General features: G+C 35.7%; 1 long non-coding RNA gene across 1 annotated transcript; it reads left to right on the forward strand.

The window, feature by feature from the left end:
- The first annotated feature begins 2,280 nt into the window (after nucleotides 1-2,280).
- On the forward strand, nucleotides 2,281-8,086 carry LOC135844895 (uncharacterized). The gene is made up of 4 exons (XR_010558664.1): nucleotides 2,281-2,551; nucleotides 3,119-3,482; nucleotides 6,443-6,656; nucleotides 7,453-8,086. It is a non-coding gene; the product is annotated as an uncharacterized LOC135844895 (long non-coding RNA).
- The last annotated feature ends 15,290 nt before the right edge of the window (nucleotides 8,087-23,376 follow it).

Here is a 23,376-nt window from a genome sequence, read left to right on the forward strand (position 1 = left end):
AGGAAAAAATTAATTTGTCCCACTTAGAATTTACTCTTATTGTCTTGATTAAACATATTTCAACGGTGTTTCAGCAATTGAACGTATTTTTACGATATTTCAGCGCTTTTTTTTTTATTTTTTGAAACAGTCCATATTAGGAACCCAAAATTCAATTTTTGATTTTTGACACTTTTCAGAAAATGATATTTTTGACACACTTAAATTTCCATTTTCTTGAATGCTAATGAAATACCAACAAAAAGCCTACTCTTTTTTTTGTCTCTCAAAAAAGCCAACTGTTTTTGGTTTCTAGAGCACTTTTTTGCGTTTGGATGTTTTTTAAAAATAAAAAAATATTAAAAAAATTGTACAAATTTCAAAACGTTAGAAAAATACCTTACATTATTACTATAGTGGTATTACAACATGGTTTTATTTTTTAGGTAGTAAAACATTGTCAAAAGATGGTAAACCACTGGTAATCTTCTAGAAGAAAATTTCCGCTTCTACAATTTTGCTCATAACTATTTTTATCGTGGGATGTACTGTTCATCCAGAAAATCAACTTTGATGACAAAAAGCATGAATTCAACATGGTTGTTTTTGTTAAATTTACTAAATGGTAAACCAGTGGTAAACTTTCGCATTTACATTTTCTGGAAATTATGTACCAGTAGTAAATTTTACTTTTTGCATTTACTAGTGGTCTACCTTACCTACCACAATTCGATGGTATTTATCTAGAGTAAACCAGTTATATACCACATACTTTGTGGTAAACTTGTGGTATATGTCTGGTTTTTTCTACACAGGTGGTAAATTACGCGTAGACGCGTACGTTTAGTAAATTACTGGTAGTTTTGAAAATGTAATTCATGAGAATTGATACATTTTCCAATTTTTCAACTAAATTTGGTTATTGTGACACTTTTCTGATTGCACAAAAAACGAATCCTTCAAAGTTCAGCAAAAGTTTGAAAAAAATGAAATAAATTTTGGAACGAGAAAAATTGAAATACAAGAAAAGTAAAACGAAATGAAATCCATTTTGTGCAAATATGAGAAATAAGGTACCTATGTGGAAAAAAAGGTTGAGAAAAAATTAAAATTTTCTTTTTATAGTTTTCAAAATTTCTGCGCTTCAAAGTTTTCAAAATTTTTCATAATTTTGGTAAATTACTGGATTTACTGGTAGTTTTGAGTCTTCAAAATCCATCACGTAGGTAGTAGGTAGAGGTACCAACCACTTCGCCGTGTAAACACCGCCTAACGGTAGCGTGCCGCGGTCACCGTTTTGTACTCTTAATAGAGGTTGCAGTCGTGAGATTCCGACGGACTACCTTACTGGTACTTTTGAAAGTTTTGAAAATGTCCTGTACAAGAATTGATACATTTTCTGATTTTTCAACCAATTTTGGCTTTTGTGACACTTTCCTGATTTCACAAAAGACGAATCCCTCAAATTTGTTTCGTACAAGTTGAAAAAAAATGAAACTCATAAAACCAACGTTTTGGTAAATTACAATTGATAAGAAAAGCCCTGCGTCGAGGAAGCTACCACAAGGGCACACTAGCGCCCTCTTCAGGAGAGCCCGGCCCGAAGCCGAATGGAATGCCACGTTCAGCGTTACATACCATGATGGACGCGTACACGTGTTGCGGCCTTGTGCAGTGCACAACTGAAAAGATGCGTTGCCAATTCTCTGGTAGGCTGAAGTTTGCATGGCGTCATATGGGAAAAGTATATTTTTTCCTCATTTTTGTTTAATATACCCTTATACCGAAACTAAGCGAGCACATATAAGTGTTTTATTTGTGAAAAACAATCTACGTTTCATGCCCTACAATCACTGGCTCTAATCGAAACTTTTCCCTTCATGGGTCTATACTCTATAGATATGAAAATTCAAAGTTTGGTGTGAGTGAGTATTTTGCTTTCAAATTGGAATATAATGAAATTTTGAATGAGCACATGGGTGTTTGAGAATGGAAAAATGATCTGCAATTCATCCTCTACAATTTGAGCTGTCGTTTGACTCTGTAGCTTTTACTCGTCAAAAGTTATAAAAGTTCAAAGTTCGAGCTTTTACAACTATTTCAACTTCTAACCAGGTGAAGCTATGGAGTCTAAAAAAAGCTCAAATTGTAGGGAATGAATCGGAGATCACTTTCTATTCTCAAACAACCTTTTACTTGCTCAAAATTAAAATTGCATTCTATTCCGATTTAAAGATCAGGTATACATAACACTGATGACACATGTTGCCACATAATATGCGCTGAGGCCAGTGAGGCCTTCTGTTGGGGTGGTGTTGCCTGTATTTGTAGCTATTTGCTCTGTGTTCTGTGTGTCGGACATCTCTCTTCTTTGTGCCGTGTGCACTATGTGGATCATTTGTACTTACTTCATTTTGTTATTAGTAATTTTGTGTTAGTTCAACTTTTTCTTATATGTACAATGTACATAGTAATCCTTTAAACAGTGATATTTTTCATCAATCTGATACCTGAAGACAGATATCACATGTACATATAAGTGTATTGTGGAAGTGTACTTAACGGCCAACAGGTGAGTAATTTGAATGCACAATGCATACATATACTTATAACATAAGTAAGCATTTGCATATTATTCTGTTTGCTATATGCAATTGTGGTATTTTATTTGAACAGGACCAGGGACAAAACTATGGGGGTGGGAGTTGTCGATTCTTGAAGAATTCGGCAAATTTTCCAACTTTGCCAAAATGTGTCGACTGTGCTGGGACTCGACGAAGTGGATACATTTTTAAAATGCCTAGTCTTTTTGAGACTTTTGCCTACTTTTATGGAACTTATTGAATAGCACGTTTTTGAAATTTTTTGTCCTCGCTTCGCTCGGGCTAGATACAGTTGTTCAGTTTCTGAATTTCTGCACCTAGAAAATATCTGTTCTAGGATGTCGAATGTGATAAAGAAAATTGTCTTCTTGTATAATTTCCTAAAACTTCAACCCATGTCCCTTACTTCGCTCAGGAGTCAGATCCGTTAATTTTTCTTTTTCAAAATCGAAACTTTCTAAAAATCTATCATCAAACCACTATGTATATATGTATGACTAGAATAATTATTACCTTCTTTTGTGTGTTTTTTTCAGCTCATAAGAAAATACAATTCCGCCATAATGTGGAAGAAGGATATAATCCGAAATTTGGAATTAAATCAATCCATAGCATTGCCCTGCAGCAGTAAGGATACAATTCCCACAATGTGGAAGAAGGATAAAATACGAAATTGGAAATCGAATCAATCGCCGTTATTGCTCTGCAGCAATAAAGAAAATGTAGGAGAGCATAGCAATGCACTGATAAGAATTGAGCAAATAGAGGAACTGAACTTCGATTCTGTGGAGCATTCTGACACCAAACAAAATTACCAATTGCCGACGCTTCGCAAAACTCGGTCACAAACCAGACAAGGATCTTCAGATGCGCGTACGAGTACACCAAATACCACAAAACGTAAGTTTTAATTAGAATTTGTATTATCTACTGCTTATACTTATCAAGATAGCTGAAAGGGTATTCCTGGGTAAAATAGGTGAAATGCCCCTGTGCTCGTAGTCCGGCATATGACAATAGGAGTAATTGCACCCCCCCCCCGATCCTCCGGGACAACTTTTTTCTTAAAGGGGACATCCTATGGAACATTTTAAAGCAAACTTGCCAAAAAAAAAGTTGCCTTACTTACAAAATGGCGGCCATTTTGATTGACAGGTCAGCCGAAAACGCAGATTTTGCGTTTTAACATAGGACTTGCACGAACTTTTTCAAACTTTACAAAGGTAGGTCGAAAGATCATGCAAAAATTTATCACCTGTCAAAATTTCAAGTACTAAAGTGGGTTTTTCGATTTTTGGTGAATTTTTGAAAATCGAATTTAGGCCAAAAATGAGGAAAAAAATCAAAATTTTACCAAATTGACCAAGAAAGCTGAAATTTGAGATATACCCTATTTCCGACATGCCAAATCGATTGGAAACTGTTTCAAACCGTTTTGAGAAGTTCTGGAGCCTCCAGCAGATTTTTGAAACTCGAAATTCCCACAAAATTCCATCAAATTGGAGTTGTAAAGCTAAAATTTATTCTCAAAACTAATTTCTATACACTACGAAGTACTGCAGGTGAATTTAAAATCGTTTTGGATCCTCCAGCGACTTTTTGAAAATTCCTGAAGCCTCCAGCACATTTTTGAAACTTTAAATTTTCACAAAATTTCATCAAATGGAGATGGAAACCTGAAATTTTCTCTACACTCCAATTTTAACACCCTCTCAAAACGACTTCTGGTGGATTTCAAGTCATTTTAGAGCCTCCAACAACTTTTTTGAAAATTACTGGAGCCTCCAGTAGATTTTTGAAACTTGAAATTTCCCCAAAATTTCATCAAACTAAGATGGAGAGTCGAAATTCATTCTGTAAACTAATTTCAATACGCTACGAAGTTGACTGCTGGTGAATTTCAAGTCGTTTTGGAGCCTCCAGCAACTTTTTGAAAGGTTGTATGACCTTTTTTTGGAAAATTGAAATTTCCTAAGAGTAGCTGGAAGCTTCAAAACCATTTGAAACCACCATGTAGTCTGCAAAGTAAATTTCAGCTTGCTAACTCCATTTGATAAATTAATGTTGGGGAAATTTCAAGTTTCAAAAATCTACTGGAGGCTCAAGTAATTTTCAAAAAAGTCGCCGGAGGCCCTAAATGACTTGAACCCACCTGAAGTCGTCTTCAGAGGGTGTTAAAATTGGAGTGTAGACTGTAGAGTAAATTTCAGCTTTCCATCTCCATTTGATGAAATTTTGTGAAAATTGAAAATTTAAGGTTTCGAAATTTGCTGGAGGTTTCAGGAATTTTCAAAAAGTCGCTGGAGGATCCAAAACGATTTTAAATTCACCTGCAGTACTTCGTAGTGTATAGAAATTAGTTTTGAGAATAAATTTTAGCTTTACAACTCCAATTTGATGGAATTTTGTGGGAATTTCGAGTTTCAAAAATCTGCTGGAGGCTCCAGAACTTCTCAAAACGGTTTGAAACAGTTTCCAATCGATTTGGCATGTCGGAAATAGGGTATATCTCAAATTTCAGCTTTCTTGGTCAATTTGGTAAAATTTTGATTTTTTTCCTCATTTTTGGCCTAAATTCGATTTTCAAAAATTCACCAAAAATCGAAAAACCCACTTTAACACTTGAAATTTTGACAGGTGATAAATTTCTGCATAAAGTTTGAAAAAGTTCGTGCAAGTCCTATGTTAAAACGCGAAATCTGCGTTTTCGGCTGACCTGTCAATCAAAATAGCCGCCATTTTGTAAGTAAGGCCAACTTTTTTTTTTGGCAAGTTTGCTTTAAAATGTTCCTTAGGATGTCCCCTTTAAGAAAAAAGTTGTCCCGGAGGATCGGCGGGGGGGGTGCAATTACTCCTATTGTCATATGCCGGACTATCGGATTTCCAAAATTTCGATGAAATCTTGTCGGGTAACCTTTGAAAAAAATGTTGGAGCCGGAAACATTTTCCCCCACCCCACCTCCCTTGCTCACAATAGTGAAAAAACGTTTTTTACGGGGAAAAAAATCTTGCGTCAACGAGTGTGGAAAAAAATCTGCATTTTCCCTTCAGGTGAGCCACCTTCAAAAACTTGAGTGTTTTTTGTGTCACGGCACCACCCAAAAAAGCGATCTGTAATTTTGCATGCTGGCCTCCAAAAACAATAGAAAACCAACCAACTTCTTGATACTCCAATTTTGGGGTCATAGGCACCCCCTCTCCCAATTTTGGAGCGAAAATAGATTGACAATACATATGGGTATCGTTCTCATATGAATCGAACTCGCTCAACACGAATATAAAGTTTGATTTGCAGTTGGACCCTTCTAACGGTCACATTGATGGTGAGAGGGGTTGCCCAAAAATTAGATTTTTTGTGAAAAATGCTTCATTATAGCGCTACTTATGTTTTCTTGAATTACAAGAACGACAGTCCAAGTGATGTACATACTTACACTTACCTAGATTTAGAATCAAGCCCCATTCGTGCTCGAGCAATTTCAAGAGAAATTTTGGCGATTGCTGAGTGCAGAAAGGGTCCGTAAGTGCCATTTGTTTAGGCAGCAACAGCGCCGGCGCACGTGAATATTATTTTTCAAAACTGTGCTAAAAATTGTGTCTTTGTGTTCTCTTACAATGACCTAGTAAGCATGTTTACGAACAATTTTGATTTTCAAATAAATCAGTTTTTTGTTATTCCTGAAAACTGCGAAAACAGACTTTTACGCGTGGTTAGTCCCTTTCTGTTCTCACCGATTCAATTTTGGTTTTGGTTACACGGTTTCGATTACAGTTTTTGCCTCATTTTAGCAGTTGAAAGTCATTTCGGGTGAAAATTACAGGTACCTACTTATAGTGTGTTTGTTTTTGGTTGTTCATAGATTCAAAAATGACGCAGCCAAAGAGTTATGGATGCCATTGGGAATCGTGCCAGTTCCGCGCTCACGCCATCAAAGTTTTGATAAATCACAAGGCAGGACACGGCATCCAGCCGGACAGAAAGTTCGCCCATCGGAAACGGAAGAACAAGGCGAACGCGCATCTCTACCTGAGCCGCAAAGTCTCTCAACGAACGAGGGTGAAGAAAACGAAGGAGTATGTATCTACTTACTTATTGGTGTACCTAGTTTAGTAGGTAAATATCTGATTAGGTTAAAGTATAACCTTCAATTTTCGTTACAAAACTATACCAAAAAACTACTGTTCCGATAACTAAAAAAGCTCAAAGTGGAATAGGCTATTTTGCAACTTTTTGATGAAAAAAAAGCGAGGTTCTCATGTGAGGATTTTCGCGATTTCTGGCAAAAAGCGACTTTGGAAGATTTCAACTTTTAACAAAATAATGTTTTTTAGCAATTTTTAGCAAAAAAAAAAAAGGATCGCATTTGTGCAATTAATTAAAAAAAAGTGAGATTTTTCAGAATTTTATCCAAAAAAAAAAAAAAAAAAAAACAGTTTTGTGAAGCAATTTTTGCCAGAAAACGAGACTTGAATTGAATAGTTTCAGCGGAAGGCCCTCAAGGCCTATGTGGTGCACCCTCCGCGGCCTCCGCCTATGGTTTCTAACATGTTTCACGACGTTGTTTCGGGGGTAAAGTTTTACTGAGAGGGGGGAGGACTCATCAAATGCTCAGGGGGATCACAGCACCCCTGCCACGCCTTACCGTTGAGACCCCTAAAATATAATAATGAAATCTAAAACTGCAAATTATAAGATCTGAATGTGATTTAAATGTTTTTTTGCTCCCCTGAAAAATTGACCACTTTCGACTTACATTGCATTTAAGCCAGGCCATCGATATCTATATACTTAAGTTAGGTATTTCTATTTCATTGTTTTTTATGATAGCCTACCTTCAACTCGTATAACTTATGCATTGTAATTTTCCAGAACCATTAGAATCAGGCAAGCAGCGGCAGCAGCAGCAGCAGCAGCGGCGGCAGCAGCTGCAGCGGAGGCAGCTCGGCAGTTGCGGCGGAGGCAGCTACAGCGGAGGCAGCTACAGCGGAGGCAGCTACAGCGGAGGCAGCTACAGCGAAGGCAGCCGCAGCAGAGGCATCTACAGCGAAGGCAGCTGCAGCGGAGGCAGCTACAGCGGAGGCAGCCATAGAAGCCATGACCACATTGATGCCGCGGATCCATTTGTCCGGCTGCGCGGCCATTACCCATACAGACGCTGACACTTGCTCAGACAGCAATCTCTCACTCTCTGAGTGTCTTGCCAACACAAATTTCCAAACATCCCTTGTTTTGCAGGAGAAAAAATCCCACCTTTTACTGAAAATCTGTAGAGGGAGAATATAAAAAGTGATACATGTTTTGGACAAATACTACTTAGCCTCCGCATATTTGTCCTCAACCAATTAATATTCTGACTCACACTTACATGGAACATTGAGATATCAGCTCAATGGACCGTCCTAGTAACACACATGTTCACTGTTTCCTAAAGGCTAACAAGCAACAGCCATGTGAGACATCATAAGACCATTTGAGTGGGTTATGAATTAATATTCGCGTAAATAAAAGTCAATTTTGCAACAGATATAGCTGTATTGTATGAAAATTTAGAATTGATACAATTACAAAGGTATATCATGAAGCATAATACGAGGTTTTATAAAACAAATAGAAAGAAAAAAGGATTTGGGATAATTTAGGAAGAGTTTCAGATTCAGTGATTAGTACTGAGAGTAATTTGAATTCCTACCTTTGCAAAGGGTTGTTTCTGATTGTGTGCAAGTTTAATAGCTAGAAATACCCAATCTGTAAATATTCTACGTAGGTAACTATCCCTCTCTGAGAGACACGGAAATCCACATCATTTGAAATGTGATGGAAACGATAGTAAAGAGTGCACATCCGTGTAGTAGTGCACCCTGAGCTTTCAGCTACCAGCTAATCTAATTCCATAAATTTAATTCCTAAGAATGAAATGTAAAGAATTTGAATAAGAACTAGACTTGGCCCAGTTCCAACACTTAAGGCAAGGTAGAGACCAAGCTGAATAAGTTGGAACGACGTAGCTGAGAAGACTGAAGCTCGGGAGAAAAGCAAAGTAGTAGCTTGGGTATAAAAATCAGACAGGTCAGTGGCACAGATCGCGGCTTGGGCCGCGAATGGCTGTGATTGGCTGAAATAATCGTCGTAATAACGCCTCTATTTGAGAAAAAAAAATAGGCCGCGGATGTGAGCTTTCGAAGCGCTATTTGTGATGTCATAGTATTCAGATATTATTTTTCTCCCAGTAAGAAGGTAAAAAATTTACATTTTCTCCCACTACAAATCCCTAATTTTTTTTTATGTATATATCAAGTTTGATACCAAAGTCAGGGATATTAAAATTAACCGGTTTTTAACCTTAACCTTAATTCGGGAAATAACTGGAAAAAATGGTAAAAAATCGCCGAAAAAGTTCCCGTATTTAAATCTGAGTAACCTTAACCAATAACCTTAACCTTTATTCCAAAATTTGATTACCTTAACCGTAACCTTAACCTCAAAAATTGCGGTTAAAAACCGGTTACAATTACAAATTTTTTTCCATTTTTTTACACCTTCTGGTTTTTGTAGAGAAGTTGGTAGTGTTTTGTTTTTGTTTAAAATTTTATTCATTTTCACAAATTTCAACAGTTCTGACTTTTCAGCAAAGAGTTGATCAACTTCACTTGAATTTTGTAACTTTGAAGTAATCATTGGCGATTTTCACACCAATTTTGATGTTTTTTTGTACATTTTGTGCAGTTTTGCAAAATTTTTAGATTAATTTGCAACGATTATCAATGATCTGGAGTTTTTTTAATGTTTCAAGATATTTCATCAGATTTTGGTTGTTTCAATTTCATTTTAATAATATGTTGAGAAATTTTTCAAAGTTTTTCTCAATTTTGTCAAATTACTTGGCAAGAATAAAGATTTTTTCACATTTTTATCCAAAAAGTGAGATGATTTTGCAGCTTTATGGCAATAAATCAAGACTTTTTTGGAAATGTTGACATTAGAGTGAGAATGTGATAGGAACTTGACAGAGGTGCGCCGCGCTAGTGTCGCCTTGTTCATGATTGGCTGATGAAAGGTCCCAGTATAAACATTGGAATGTAATGTTGTAAAAATTGAAGGAAAATTGTTGAAAATTGCTGATAACAACGGGACCTTTCGTTAGTTCCGGTGTTTTTGACTACCATTTCCTATTGAAATTTTTAAATATTTTTTTGGGGAAAATCGAACCTTGCGTGAAAGAGCAACATTTTTGACTTAATTTTCAGTGAAAAAGTGAAACTTTTTAGAAATTTTTAACAGAAAAGTGAGACTTTTTGGTGTTTTTTCATATATTAGCCTTGAAAATTCCAAGTTTTAAAAATTTGACTCCATAAAAAAACCCATAACTGTAACCCAAATTGACCAAAAAAATTCCACGAAAAATCTGTAACCGTAACCATAATCTTTATTCATCTATCAATTTTTACCAAAACTGTAACCGAAATAATCAACATGAATAAAAAATATAACCTTTAACCGTAACCGTGACCAAAATTTTGTTCATTAAGGTTAACATCCCTGACCAAAGTACATGCTCTATAGGTCTTGGGTGCAGGCTGTTGGTTATGGGATGATGATACCTAGTACCTACAATAAACATTAGGATAACAATGGGTTTATGGCCATATCCCCTTCCCCTCAGAGATTTTGGTTCGGAAAGTCGCCTAAACACATGGAGGTTGAATAATACTTCAAAAATTCCGCAATAAATGAAGATACTTTTTTTTTAATATGAAAAAATACGAATCATATACCGATGGCTCGCCTTCTCCAGTTCTCGAACTTGTAGTGAAACGATATCTCAACTTCTCTCAAATAAAACTTGAAATTTTTCATTATCACATTTTTTGATTAAAAATTCCGTGTGCAATAAAATGCATTTTTATCCCTGAAAATGTTCAAAAATGCCAAAAATCATTAAATCCCTGACAAAAAAAATTCCTGAATTGTCCAAAGTTTTGAAAAATTCCTCTATTCAGGGATTAATCCCTGAGGTTGAGAGCACTGGTCATTGGGGGTTTTAGAATTCCTCTATTCAGGGATTAATCCCTGAGGTTGGGAGCACTGGTCATTGGGGGTTTTAGAAATGGGACGGTTGGGAGGTAAGTAAGTGAGTACCTAGATAATAATATCTACCTAATAAATGATCACAATATGTACCTGCATCGCCATCCGCATTTTAGCCACAAACAACAATACATCGCTGTGGACGATGTGCAAGCGACGCCAGCATCCACGACAAATTCCTAACCAACAAGGAGCACTCGCAGTGGTAACCTGGGCAGTGGGTCGTCGCAGATCTAGTACATACAGTATGTACTAGATCTGCGACGACCCACTGCCCAGCTTACCACTGCGAGTGCTCCTTGTTGGTTAGGAATTTGTCGTGGATGCTGGCGTCGACGATAAAAATTTTACTCCACAACCACACCCCCCCAATTTGTCTTACTTATCCTGAATCGCGACTCGCATCGTTAGTGTACGTTAGTGCATCAAATAATTTCCTTAGTGCACACACTCCCCATGAATTCAGCACTACTATCATAAAGTTCACCTCAAAATCCACCCCCACCAATGCACCCTGTATGCCTGTAAAATGTACTTTGTTCATTATGTCGAGTACTGCAGGAGAAATTTTGGGTTTTTAATTGCCAATTACTAGTAATTCTAATTACTCGTACCTGTACTAATATACTTCAGATCAAACTGTTAGAATTTAAGCGTTGTAAAAATACATAATAATTGTGATTTGTGTTGTATGTCTGTGTAAATAAAGTTGTTATCCCTAAGATTATTAGTTTATGTTCTTTCTTAATACCTAGGTACCTACGTTGTTAATTTGCAAGAGCTTACCCTGGTACAAAGTGATTAAATTATTCGTCTTATTTATTCCTTTATGTTACTGGAAATTGTTTGTTTCTGTTCATAAAATTTGAAAATCTCTTACCAATGATAAGATTGATGAATAGGGCAATCCAAAATATGCTCTCACTTGAGGTAAAACATTGAATATTATATTGAATATTCTGGAGTGAAATATTGTCAAAATATTCGAGTAGGTATACCTACCCTAAAAATATTCGAAAATATTTGTATTCAAAATGGGTACCTATTGTTTCACTTGTCTTGACCAGCACATTACAAATATGGTTATATCGTTGGGTTTTGTTTCCTTAAAGTTTCCAACATTTTTAAAATTTTGACTTTTTAATTTTTTTAAATTTTCAAGATTTTTATAATTTTGGTAAATTACTGATACTTCTGAGGATGTAATTTATGAGAACTGATACATTTTCCAATTTTTCAAATAATTTCAGATCCTTCAAATTTGTTTTGCACAAGTTGAAAAAAATGAAAGAAATTTTGAAACGAGAAAAATTGAAAAACAATTAAGGTAAAAAAATAATGAGGTCCATTTTCTTCAAATAGGTGTGAGAAATACTCGTATGTGGGAAAAACAGTTGAGGAAAAATTGAAATGTTCTTTTCATAGTTTTCAAAATATGACATCATTTTGTAGAGATTTTTGTGCTCTTTCCAGTGATATAAATTTTTTTGAAATCCTCACCGTTTTTCATCGAGTAAATTGTATTTTTGCGAGATGAAAAACTATGAGGATTTGCAAAAATTTTATACCACTGGAAAGCTGATAAAATTCTGCACAAAATGACGCCATAAAAACATAGGGTCCTCGATCTAGGTCAAAAGCTACTGCGAATCAAAGTCTAAAGTTGACAAAAAAGTGACCAATCAAGCTACCATTATCATGTTGTAATTTTTGGGAAAATTTAAAGCGCTGGAATGGCAAAATCGCATTCACATTCAAACTATCGAATGAATTTTTCAGATTTTGGTATCATTTTTATGGGCTCAAAAATTTCTACTGCACAGTACTTTCAAAAATTGATTTTATTCATTTTTTTTTTTCTTCAAAATAACAGCTATTTTGCATATTTTCAACGATTTTCATCTCGTAAAACTGCAATTTACTCGATGAAAAACTATGAGGATTTCAAGAAATTTTATATCATTGGAAAACTGATAAAATTCTGCACAAAATGTCGGTGTCCTTGATCTGGTTTTAAAGTTCTCAGGCATCAAAGTATAATGTTTACAAAAAGTGACCCAATTCAAGCTACTTACCTTTTTCATCTCGTAAAATCGTACATTTCTCGATGAAAAATTATGAGGATTTTAAAAAATTTTATATCATTGGAAAGCTGATAAAATTCTGCACAAAATGACGCCATAAAAACATAGGGTCCTCGATCCAGATCAAAAGCTACGGCGAGTCAAAGTCTAAGGTTGACAAAAAAATGATCTGAAGTAAGCTACCTGTTTCAGCTCGTAAATTCGCAATTTTCTCCATCAAGAATTTTGAGGATTTGAAAAATTTTTATATCATTGGAAAGAGCACAAAATTCTCTACACAATGGTACCATAACATAGTAGGGACCTCGATCTGGTTAAAAAAATGTGGCGTGTCCTAGAATAATTTATTCAAAATTAGCCGTATTTTCCAAATAACCCTTTAAATGTTATGAAAAATGATGTGTGAATAATGTGAATAAATATCTACGCGAATGATGGTTATAAATGTATTGATGCTTTATTACTTAATACATCTAGAACAGATGCGTACATTAAAATAGGTAGTCTTCAAAATCCATCGCGTATATAGATAGTAGGTAGAGGTACCAACCACTTCGCCGTGTAAACGCCGCCTAACGGTAGCTGCCGCGGTCACCCTTTTGTTGTCTTTTTAGAGGTTGCAGTCGTGAGATTCCGACGGACTACCTTACTGGTACTTTTGAAAGTTTTGCAAATGTCCTGTACAAGAATTGATACATTTTCCGATTTTTCAACTAATTTTGGCTATTGTAACACTTTTCTGATTTCACAGAAACGAGTTCTTCAAATTTGTTTCGCACAAGTTGAAAAAAAAAATGAAATTCAATTCATAAAACCAACGTTTTGGTAAAATACGATTGATGGGCACACTAGCGCCCTCTTCAGGAGAGCCCGGTCCAAATGGAGTGCCACGTTCAAGGTTACCTACCATGGTGGACGCGTACGCGTGTTGATTTTCGATAGGCCCAGAGGTTAACTATTTCTAATTGTTCAAATGAATGAATAGCGAATCAGAAATGATATTTTAGTCACATGACATGAAATTCTTTCCAACTTTGAAGCATTGTAATTTGAACGTATTTCGCGTTTGGTACTGTTGTTAGTGTCCTATTAGTAGATGTGTTCAGTATCTGTATCTATGTACTTATTCTGTCCGTTTTTGTGCTACGACTTTGTATTAGTGTCCATAACTCGGTGATGTAAGTATTTACGTGACTCACTTCTATAATATCTTGTACCTACCTAATATTGTAGAAAATTGCAAAAATTCGCAGCAAATTGAACAAAATTATTTTGTAATTTGGTCTAATTTTATTTTACAGTGAGAATTTATGATCTACTGTGTGTACCTACACTTGTGTTGCTTGAGATAAAGAAAATACGCATCGAAGGATTCCATATACAGTGGTGCACTCGGGTAAGTCAGAACGGGGTTTTCACTATTTCAACTTTGATCAGCTGTTACTCTCCTACTAATGAACCAATATGGCTCAAACTCATTATGTAGGTTCCCATAAGAGTTCTTCACCTATGCTAAAAATTTGAGCGCGATTGTCAGAGTAGCTTTCGCTCAGTGGAATGAAATGTAAATTGTTCTGACTTACCCCGATTTGGGGCAAGTTAGAACATCTACAAAATTAATTGGTGGTGAATAATGATTAGGATTCGACCCTCATCGATATGCAATATGTCGAATAATATGTTTTCGAGGTCGTAGAATCTGAATCCGGAGTTAATTTTTTGTAGGAGGGGGGTGAGGTGTGGGGAGGGGGAACATTTCTCATTTTTATTTTTTCTTACATTATTGTGTAACATGTCGAATAATATGTTTTCGAGGTCGTAAAATTCGAATCCGGAGTTATTTTTTTTGTAGGAGTGGGGAGTGAGGCAAGGGGAGAGTGGAAATGTCAAATTTTGCCTATATTATTGTGTACTAATATATGTATGTCGATATAATTGGAATCTTGAGTTAGTATTTACTTTTTATTAACTCTTGAGAACCTAGTCGAAATTTCCCCAAATGTTGATAAATCTTGTTGAAGTGCTTGAAAATTGTGTATAGGTAGTTAGGTACATTGTTCAAAGTACATCCGGGTCATTCCATGTCAATTTGACCAAAAAAACGTGATTTTGAAAGTCATGTCTTTTGATTTCGCTCAAATTTTTTACGATATCTACCCACCCAGTAGATAAGAAACCCGCAATCAGTTTAGTCGCAGCCCCCTCAAGGGTGGGTGGGGGGCTTCCATTATTTTCACATTGTCTCAAGGTACTCAACTTCAGCAGCGCATTCCTCAAAAACTATGATACTTTGATCAAAACTGATTCCACAGTTCAAATGGGTATTGAATTTCGAACTTTTTAAGCATTTTGAAATTTTCAAAATTTGAACGTTGAACTTTCAAATTGAAAGTTTAAATTTCAAAATGGCGCTGTAAGTGAGAGCTACCATTTAAAATTCTGAAAAAATTTCCATATATGTACCTTTCGATGCTTTTTTGAAATATTCAAGTTTCGAGATGGGATCTCTTAATGGAGGGGGAGCACCACCAACCCCAATTTGGGGCAAAACTTTCGAAAAAAAATCTGGGGCATGTGATGTATCGAATTGTATGTTTTTGGTAACGCTGAACACGAATATGCCGTTAGATTTTTGATTAGATACCATCCACGGCCCCCAGCACCTCCCCAAATGGGGTAAAAGTTTAAAATAGGGTTTCTTTCGTGCGACACATCAAATAGTAGATATCTATCTACGGCCTACAACTAATTTTTTGGATTCTTACCAATTGGGAGAGGTTCTGGGAGCCAGGGGTGAGGTCAATTTGAAAAACTACGGCTATATTCGTGTTCAACGATATCGAAAACATACTATTTCATGTGTCACACGCGATTGAAATCCTTTTTTTTTTTTTAGTTTACCCCCCTTGGGGAGGTGCTGGGGGCCGTGAATGGGTCCAAATTTTTTTCTTTCTCAGAATTTACATACATTTTAAAAAATAATAATTTTCCGTCTTGACTAAGCGCATTTTTTGAAGAAATTGGATGTATTGGACATTTGAAATCAACTAATAGACTTAACAAGGGAGCTACCCAAGGTCTGACACGCGGATCGAAAAAATTTTTTGAACAGGCGGATAGAGTATCAAAAAATATGTTATGAGCCAAAATTTTAGCTGCTGAAGTTGACGGGGGGAGAAACCACGGGGGTTTGAATATCGAAAAATCACAAAAATACGCGAAAATACCTATACCTATGCTGAAAAAAGTATAAAAGTTGAAATCATTCGGCACACTGTTCGCTTCAGCAGCTAATTTTTTGGCCACGATCTACCATCGATATATAACGACTTATGGTGGACAAGTCGCCGCGATCTGCATATCAGACCTTGGGGGTGAATTTTCCCCCACCCCCTAATTTTGGGCGAAACTTTCGAAAGGAAATCTGGGGCATGTGCTATATCAAATTGTATGTTTTTGGTGACGCTGAATACGAATATGACGTCAGATTTTTGATTGGACCCCATCCACGGCCCCCAGCATCTCCCCAAAGGGGGTAGAAGTTCGTAAAAGTGTGTTGTTTGTGCGACACATGAAATAGTATGTTTTCTGTGACGCTGAATACGAATTTGACGTCAGATTTTTGATTGGACCCCATCCACGGCCCCCAGCACCTCCCCAAAGGGGATAAAGTACCTCTTAAACAAGTAAAAGTATCATCCCTTGGGTATCACAAGCGAATCCAGGCGGCTTGTCCACCCTTGGACATCATATATCGACGACGATGGTTCATGGTAAAAAAAAAAAATAGCTGCAAAGCAAATATGGTGGCGAGTTATTTTGATTTTCCATTTTTTAAATTCTTTTTATTAGGTAAGTGAAAAATTTATCCTCAAGGTGTTACACACGGATGGCAGCGACTTGTCCAATCAAAAATCTGACGCCATATTCGTATTCAGCGTCACCAAAAACATACTATTTCATGTGTCGCACAAACAAAACACTTTTACGAACTTCTACCCCCTTTGGGGAGGTGCTGGGGGCCGTGGATGAGGTCCAATCAAAAATCTGACGTCATATTCGTATTCAGCGTCACCAAAAACATACAATTTGATATATCACATGCCCCAGATTTCCTTTCGAAAGTTTCGCCCAAAATTAGGGGGTGGGGGAAAATTCACCCCCAAGGTCTGACACGCAGATCGCGGCGACTTGTCCACCATAAGTCGTCATATATCGATGGTAGATCGTGGCCAAAAAATTAGCTGCTGAAGCAAACAGAATGCCGAATGATTTCAATTTTTATACTTTTTTCAGCATACCTATTTTTGCGTATTTTTGTGATTTTTCGATATTCAAACCCCCGTGGTTTCTCCCCCTGTCAACTTCAGCAGCTAAAATTTTGGCTCATAACATATATTTTGATACTCTATCCGCCTGTGAAAAAATTTTTTCGATCCGCGGGTCAGACCTTGGGTAGCTCCCTTGTAAGCTTTCATCTCTTACAAGAAGTGTTCAACCATTTCAATGAGTTTTTGTGAGTTTTTGGAATCAAATCTTTTCCAAATTATCGTACAAATCACGTTTTCAATGTATTTTCCGGTTTTTCCCACTCAACTTCAAAATTAATACCTTCTTGGCGGTTTTTTAGAAACAGAAATAATGAGAATATAAAATGCTAAAAAAAATCCATTTTTCGTTTTTTGGCGGGGGAGGGGGATTTTTTCATAAAAATGGCTCTATTTCCTAAACTGAAATCCACAAAGTGGCAAGTGGGCCCTTTCCATAAGGATTAAGGACGTACACATTATTTTAACTCGAATAATACAAACATACATAGATTAGGTACCTATTGAAATACAAACAATACTGAAAATAGTTGTATTCACCTATTCTCGTTACAAATTTTGAGAAATTCAAACCAAACAACAATGACATAAACTTTCTTGATCAAGTTAATTGTATTTAAGTAATAAACACAAATAAAATGAAAATTCACTTTTTTGTGGTTTAAAAAATTAAAATATCGATGAAATGATGATGCCTGAAAGTTTAAATTTTTAAATTTTGAATAACATGAAAAATTTTGTTCAGGAAAGTTTAAAAAGGTACCTACCTATAATTAAGCTTCTTTTCTGACAGTTTTTTAAATCAAAAAAATGTCTTAAATTTCCTATGTGATACATCCCAAAAATATTTTCAAAAAATGAAAAACTGCTTTGAGAATTTTTTAATCTATTTTTAGAATTTAAACATTGAAAAATATTGATTTTCTGCCTCTATTACCACATGTGTCTAGTTGATCATCATTTTTATGGGATTTGATCCATTCTGAATTTGATAAGATCCCCGTGGGTCCTGAGTAATGGCTGCTTGTTATATGTATAAGAAATAAAATTCTAGCTGAGCTGAAATAATAATCTTATTCTTAGCAGCCCATTAATTCCATTGTTACAATTCTAGGTTTCATTGAGGCTGAACATCGAACGTCAGAAACGAAAAATGAACGAAGTAATTTCTGATTTGTATGATATTGCTCATCCGACTCCGACTCCAGTATCATTGAAAAAACTTTCAGCGATCGCCGTTAGCTTGGAAATATGGCGACGTGAAGTGAATGAACACCGCAAAAATCAGACATTGGCAAGGTTTGCACCACGCAGATTAGATATTCCGTGGAAAACTGTACTGCCTGGTTTACCATCAGTGATTTATGATATCATCTATGAATATGTTAAAAGTTTTGGGTATTCATTGGATCACTGGATTTATCATTGTGGCATTATTGAGTCTGATGAGGGCCATCAGATGAATGTTCTACAAGACTTCGATGATTTTGTGTGTGACTGCGACGGCGATATACATTACATTAGGACAGCCGAACCTGTGATGCGGTGTCATAGAGTCAGCGATGTTATGAAATTCAACATCGCCTGTGCGTTTTGTTTGGAAGACTACATCAGGCGAATGTGGCCGTTAGTTTCAACGAAACTCAACGTAGATAGTATTGATTTCAAAGAAAACCCGGATATGTATTACTGGATTTGTCGTCTAACGAATACGTTGGATAAGATTAAACTATCTGAGGGAAATGTTACTGTCGCTGAAGAAATGTTAGATTGTCATTGTGGTTGTAGTCGTTGTTGTAGTATGCCTTCATTGGAGTATTTTTGGAATGCCATGTCTCGCGAATCACAAATACGAAAGGCTTCGAAGATTTTCAATATTGGTGGTATGAAAACTTTTATTACAACCATTTTACCAATACTGGATAATCAACTCCTGAACGAATTGCTCAATGAGCGCGGTTGTGATTTAATGCGTGACATGATGATGCCATATTATTTGTTGGGAGGGAAACCGATCGATGTAGAGCTCGTTCTACGAACTTGGTTTCATATTAGAAACATTATGAATGGAAGCAATTTTAAACTTCTGGTTGCGGGTATGTTAAAAAATCAGTGCCGCAAAATGAAAGAGGACTGCAAGGATAACCCCACTGACCAATACCACTACCTCAGAAGCACTGATAACCACACGTATTTGTGCTTCGAAATATGGACCCATTCTCCGCCGAACTTGAAATCATCCGTAATTGAAGATATTTTACAAGTTACCGCGTTGTTAAAAGATGGCCCTCATAATCCTGAGCGCGCTACTGGCGATTTTCACTCAATACATGTAAACGTCGAGCTGTTATTACTTATTCTACGATGTGCATCTGTCGAAAAAAGAAGCTCGTTTTGGCACAATTACTGGCTTCTTTTAATCACAGCAGCACGAGCCGAGGAATTGCGACGAATAATGGATCTATGCTTTGAAACAAAGGAACACGAGATTGCTGAATTTAAAGAAATCATGGCCAGAAACGAAAGTGTACGTCGATTGTGTGTGGATTTATTGCGCGAGGGCGAGTATTTCGACCATTTGAACGAACTTGTGAGTTTCATACGACCTGAAATGCATAACGCGAGAATCTTCAAGCACCAAATTCTTCGATCTCTTTTTTTCGGTACATACGCTCGATTCAAACTCGAGATCATAATGCGTCATCCTGAAAAATTCATCGATTTCGTCTCCGATGCTAATACCGCTGAGTTATCAGTCGAATTCGAAAATCAACTAATGTCTTCTTCATCGTCATTTCTGAACAGATTATGGCATCTCATTTGTAATGAACAAGTTTCCGCGGAAACTCTCATCAAATTTATTAACGCCATTGTCTCAGATGAAGAAACTGTTTCTCGGATCAAAATGTATATAACTGATTCGTTGAAAAAGCACGTGACTGCTACTCGTCGTTTTCGTCGTCCTCGTAACCAAGACCGAGACATAATCAGTAAGACTGATTTTACAGCGATTTTAAAATGGTGTTTGGGCAGCAACGAAGAAGTTGAAAAGTTTAAACTTACTTGCGCATAGTGTTGCGAAATGATTCTGAAAATTGTGTTATAAAGTTTTTATTTCATGTTTTCTTTCTTGTTCGAATGAGTTCAGATAGAATTTTTTATATGATGAATATTTAATAGATTTTGTATCCTTGAATTTCGGTTTTTTTTTTTTTTTTTTGTCAAAAATGCCTATAGGCAGGTATCGCTTATTTGCCCAAAATTCCTGCTTTTTCCGAGGCGAAAATTGCCGATACAATTGCTTAAACTTCGAAAAAAGGATAGCAGCAAAACCGAAAGAGCATGCAAAAATTCATCAGCAGTCAAAATTTCAAGTGCAAAAGTGTATTTTTCTATTTTTGGTAAATTTTTGAAAATTAAATTTAGTTCAAACATGAGAAAAAAAATCAAAATTTTACCAAATTGAGTTTGAAGAATGAAATTTGGAATATCCTATTTTCGACCTGCCAAATCGATTAGAAACTATTTCAAACCATTTAAAGCTGCAGTTCTGGAGCCTCCAGCAGATTTTTGAAACTTGAAATTTCCAAAAAATTTCATCAAAAGCAGTTGGAAAGCTAAAATTCATTCTGTAAACTAATTTCAATACGCTAGGGAGTCGACTGAAAGTAGATTTCAAGTCGTTTTGGAGCCTCCAGAGACTTTTTGGAAATTACTGGAGCCTCCAGCAGATATTTCAATGATCGAAATTTCCATAAAAATTTACCAAACAAGAGTTGGAAATCAAAAATTCACCCTGTACTCCAATTTCAATGCGCTATCAAGTCGACTGCAGGTTGGTTCAAGTTATTCTGGAGCCTCCAGCAACTTTTTGAAAATTCCTAGAGCCTCCAACAGATTTTAGAATTTTAAATTTTCATAAAAACCCGTTGCAAAGATAAAATTTACTCCGTAATCTTATTTCAATTGGCTATGAATTCGACTACTCGTAGATTTCGAGTCGTTTTGGAGCCTCCAGCGACTTTTTGGAAATTACCGGAGCCTCCAGCAGATTTTTTAATGTTCTAAATTTCCATAAAATTTTACCAAACAGAGACTCTCCATTTTTGACATTACTCTGAGGTGGATCGCAGGCAGTTCCAATCCGTTTTGGAGCCTCCAGCAGATTTTTAGAAACTTCTATTTTTCAAAAAATGCCACAAAATCTATCCGAATCAACTTTCGGCTTTTAAACTCCATTTGATGAAATTTTGTAGAAATTGCAAGTTTCAAAAATTTACTGGAGGCTCCAGTAATTACCAAAAACTCGCTGAAGGCTACAAAACGGCTTGAAATCTACTTACAGTCGACTTTATAGGGTATTAAAATTAGTTTACAGAATGAATTTCCGCTTTCCAACTTCATTTGATGAAATTTGGTGAGAATTGCAAGTTTCAAAAATATGCTGGAGGCTCCAGAACTGCTCAAAACGGGTTAAAATCGTTTCCAATCGATTTGGCAGGTCGAAAAAAGAGTATATCCAAATTTCAGCTTTATAGCTCAATTTGGTAAAATTTTGATTTTTTTCCCTCATTTTTGGCCTAAATTTAATTTTCAAAAATTTACCAAAAATTGAAAAATATATTTCAACTGAATTGGTTACGCTTGTAGGAAATTTGGCGTAGAATAATTTTAGTTCCATCACTTTTTTCCCTCCGACCCTTCATTTCGGCGATATAGCCGAATAAAGTAGATTGACAAAGGTTAATGACCTCTTGCGGGGATTGCAGACAAGTTGCGGTGTGCAACTTTGGTCAAAATGTTTTCGAGTCTATTGTGAATCAAATTCACGTTTTGAATTGTCAATTTTCATTTTTAAAACAATTTTCATAAAATTGACAACTTTACCCCCTCCTTAGTAAGGGTGAAATTGCCATTTTGAAAAAAGCTAAGCTGGTCATGCTGATAGGAAATTTTGCGTAGAACAATTCTTGTTCGAACATTTTCCCTCTCGGACCCTTCATTTCGGCGATACAGCCGAAAAACCTGTATCGGCAAGCGTTTAAGCGTTGTAAAAAAAATATATGTAGGTACTCGTATAATCGTCATTCGTGTTGTATGTTTGTACAAATAAAGTTATTATCCCTGAGATTATTAGTTTCACGTTCTTTCTTAATACGTTGCTAATTCGCAAGAGCTTACCCTGGTGCAAAGTGATTAATTATTCGTCTTATTAATTCCCTTATGTTAGGTAGGTACTGGAAATGGTTTGTTTCTGTTCTAGGAATTTGAAAATCTCTTACCAATGATAAGATCGATGATTAGGGCAATCCGAAATATATGCTCTCATGTGAGGTAAAATATTCAATATTATATTCAATTTTCTGGAGTGAAATATTGTCAAAATATAATCGAAATCAAAATGGTTATCGTTTCACTCGCCCTGACCAGCACATTACAAAAATGGCTGGGTATATCGTTGGGTTTTGTTTCCTAAATTACACACACTATTCGCATGGTATAGAATAAAATGTTTGAATTAAAATTCTATTTTAGTCGTCAAAAAAAGGAACAAAATCGACGCTTAATCTATAATTTAATCTTCATCATCATTCCATCAATCATTAATACATTATCATAATTGTCAAAAATTGCCATGTTTTCAATTTTCGTCTTCAAATGTACTGTGAAAATGACGTTTATATACTGTGTTTGCGATTCTCAAAATGCAAAAATTTCCAAAATATTCGATAAATGTTGAAATACGTGGTATTTAAACGAAAATATTCTAATACCAATCAGAAATGTGAAAATATGCATTTCAAGGCAGAATACTTATTCGATAATATTAATAGAAATGAAGTTGGGCTCATTTGAAGTTACAAAAAAATATTCAATAAAATAATTATATGTATTGGGTTGCCCTATTGATGAATGTGATTTCTAGGGCTAGGATTTTTATGATAATGCTTTTTTTTTGTAGCAACACCCTATACGGCATAAATATATTTTCTTTGCGTTTCATTCCATTCTGAGGCGAATGGTGAAAGTTGATAGTGCTTTTTTTTGCTTTTTTTGGGTGTAAATGCTTTAAAATGCTTATTTTGGGCAAAAAAGGCGGAAATTTTGCTTTTTTGGGGCTTTTTTTCGTCGTTAGCGCTTTTTTTGGTAAAAAATTGGTAAAATGAAGAAATAAGTTCCAAAAATACAAAAATTTATCAACTTTTTGCACATTTTTGAAAAAAAAATAGTTGTTAAAAAAAGACGAGTTCAAAAAAACAAGGGAAGAAAAACTGAAAAATAACAGATTCAGTTTT

This window comes from Planococcus citri, chromosome 4 (assembly GCF_950023065.1).
Source record: "Planococcus citri chromosome 4, ihPlaCitr1.1, whole genome shotgun sequence".
Classification (NCBI taxonomy): Eukaryota; Metazoa; Arthropoda; class Insecta; order Hemiptera; family Pseudococcidae; genus Planococcus; species Planococcus citri.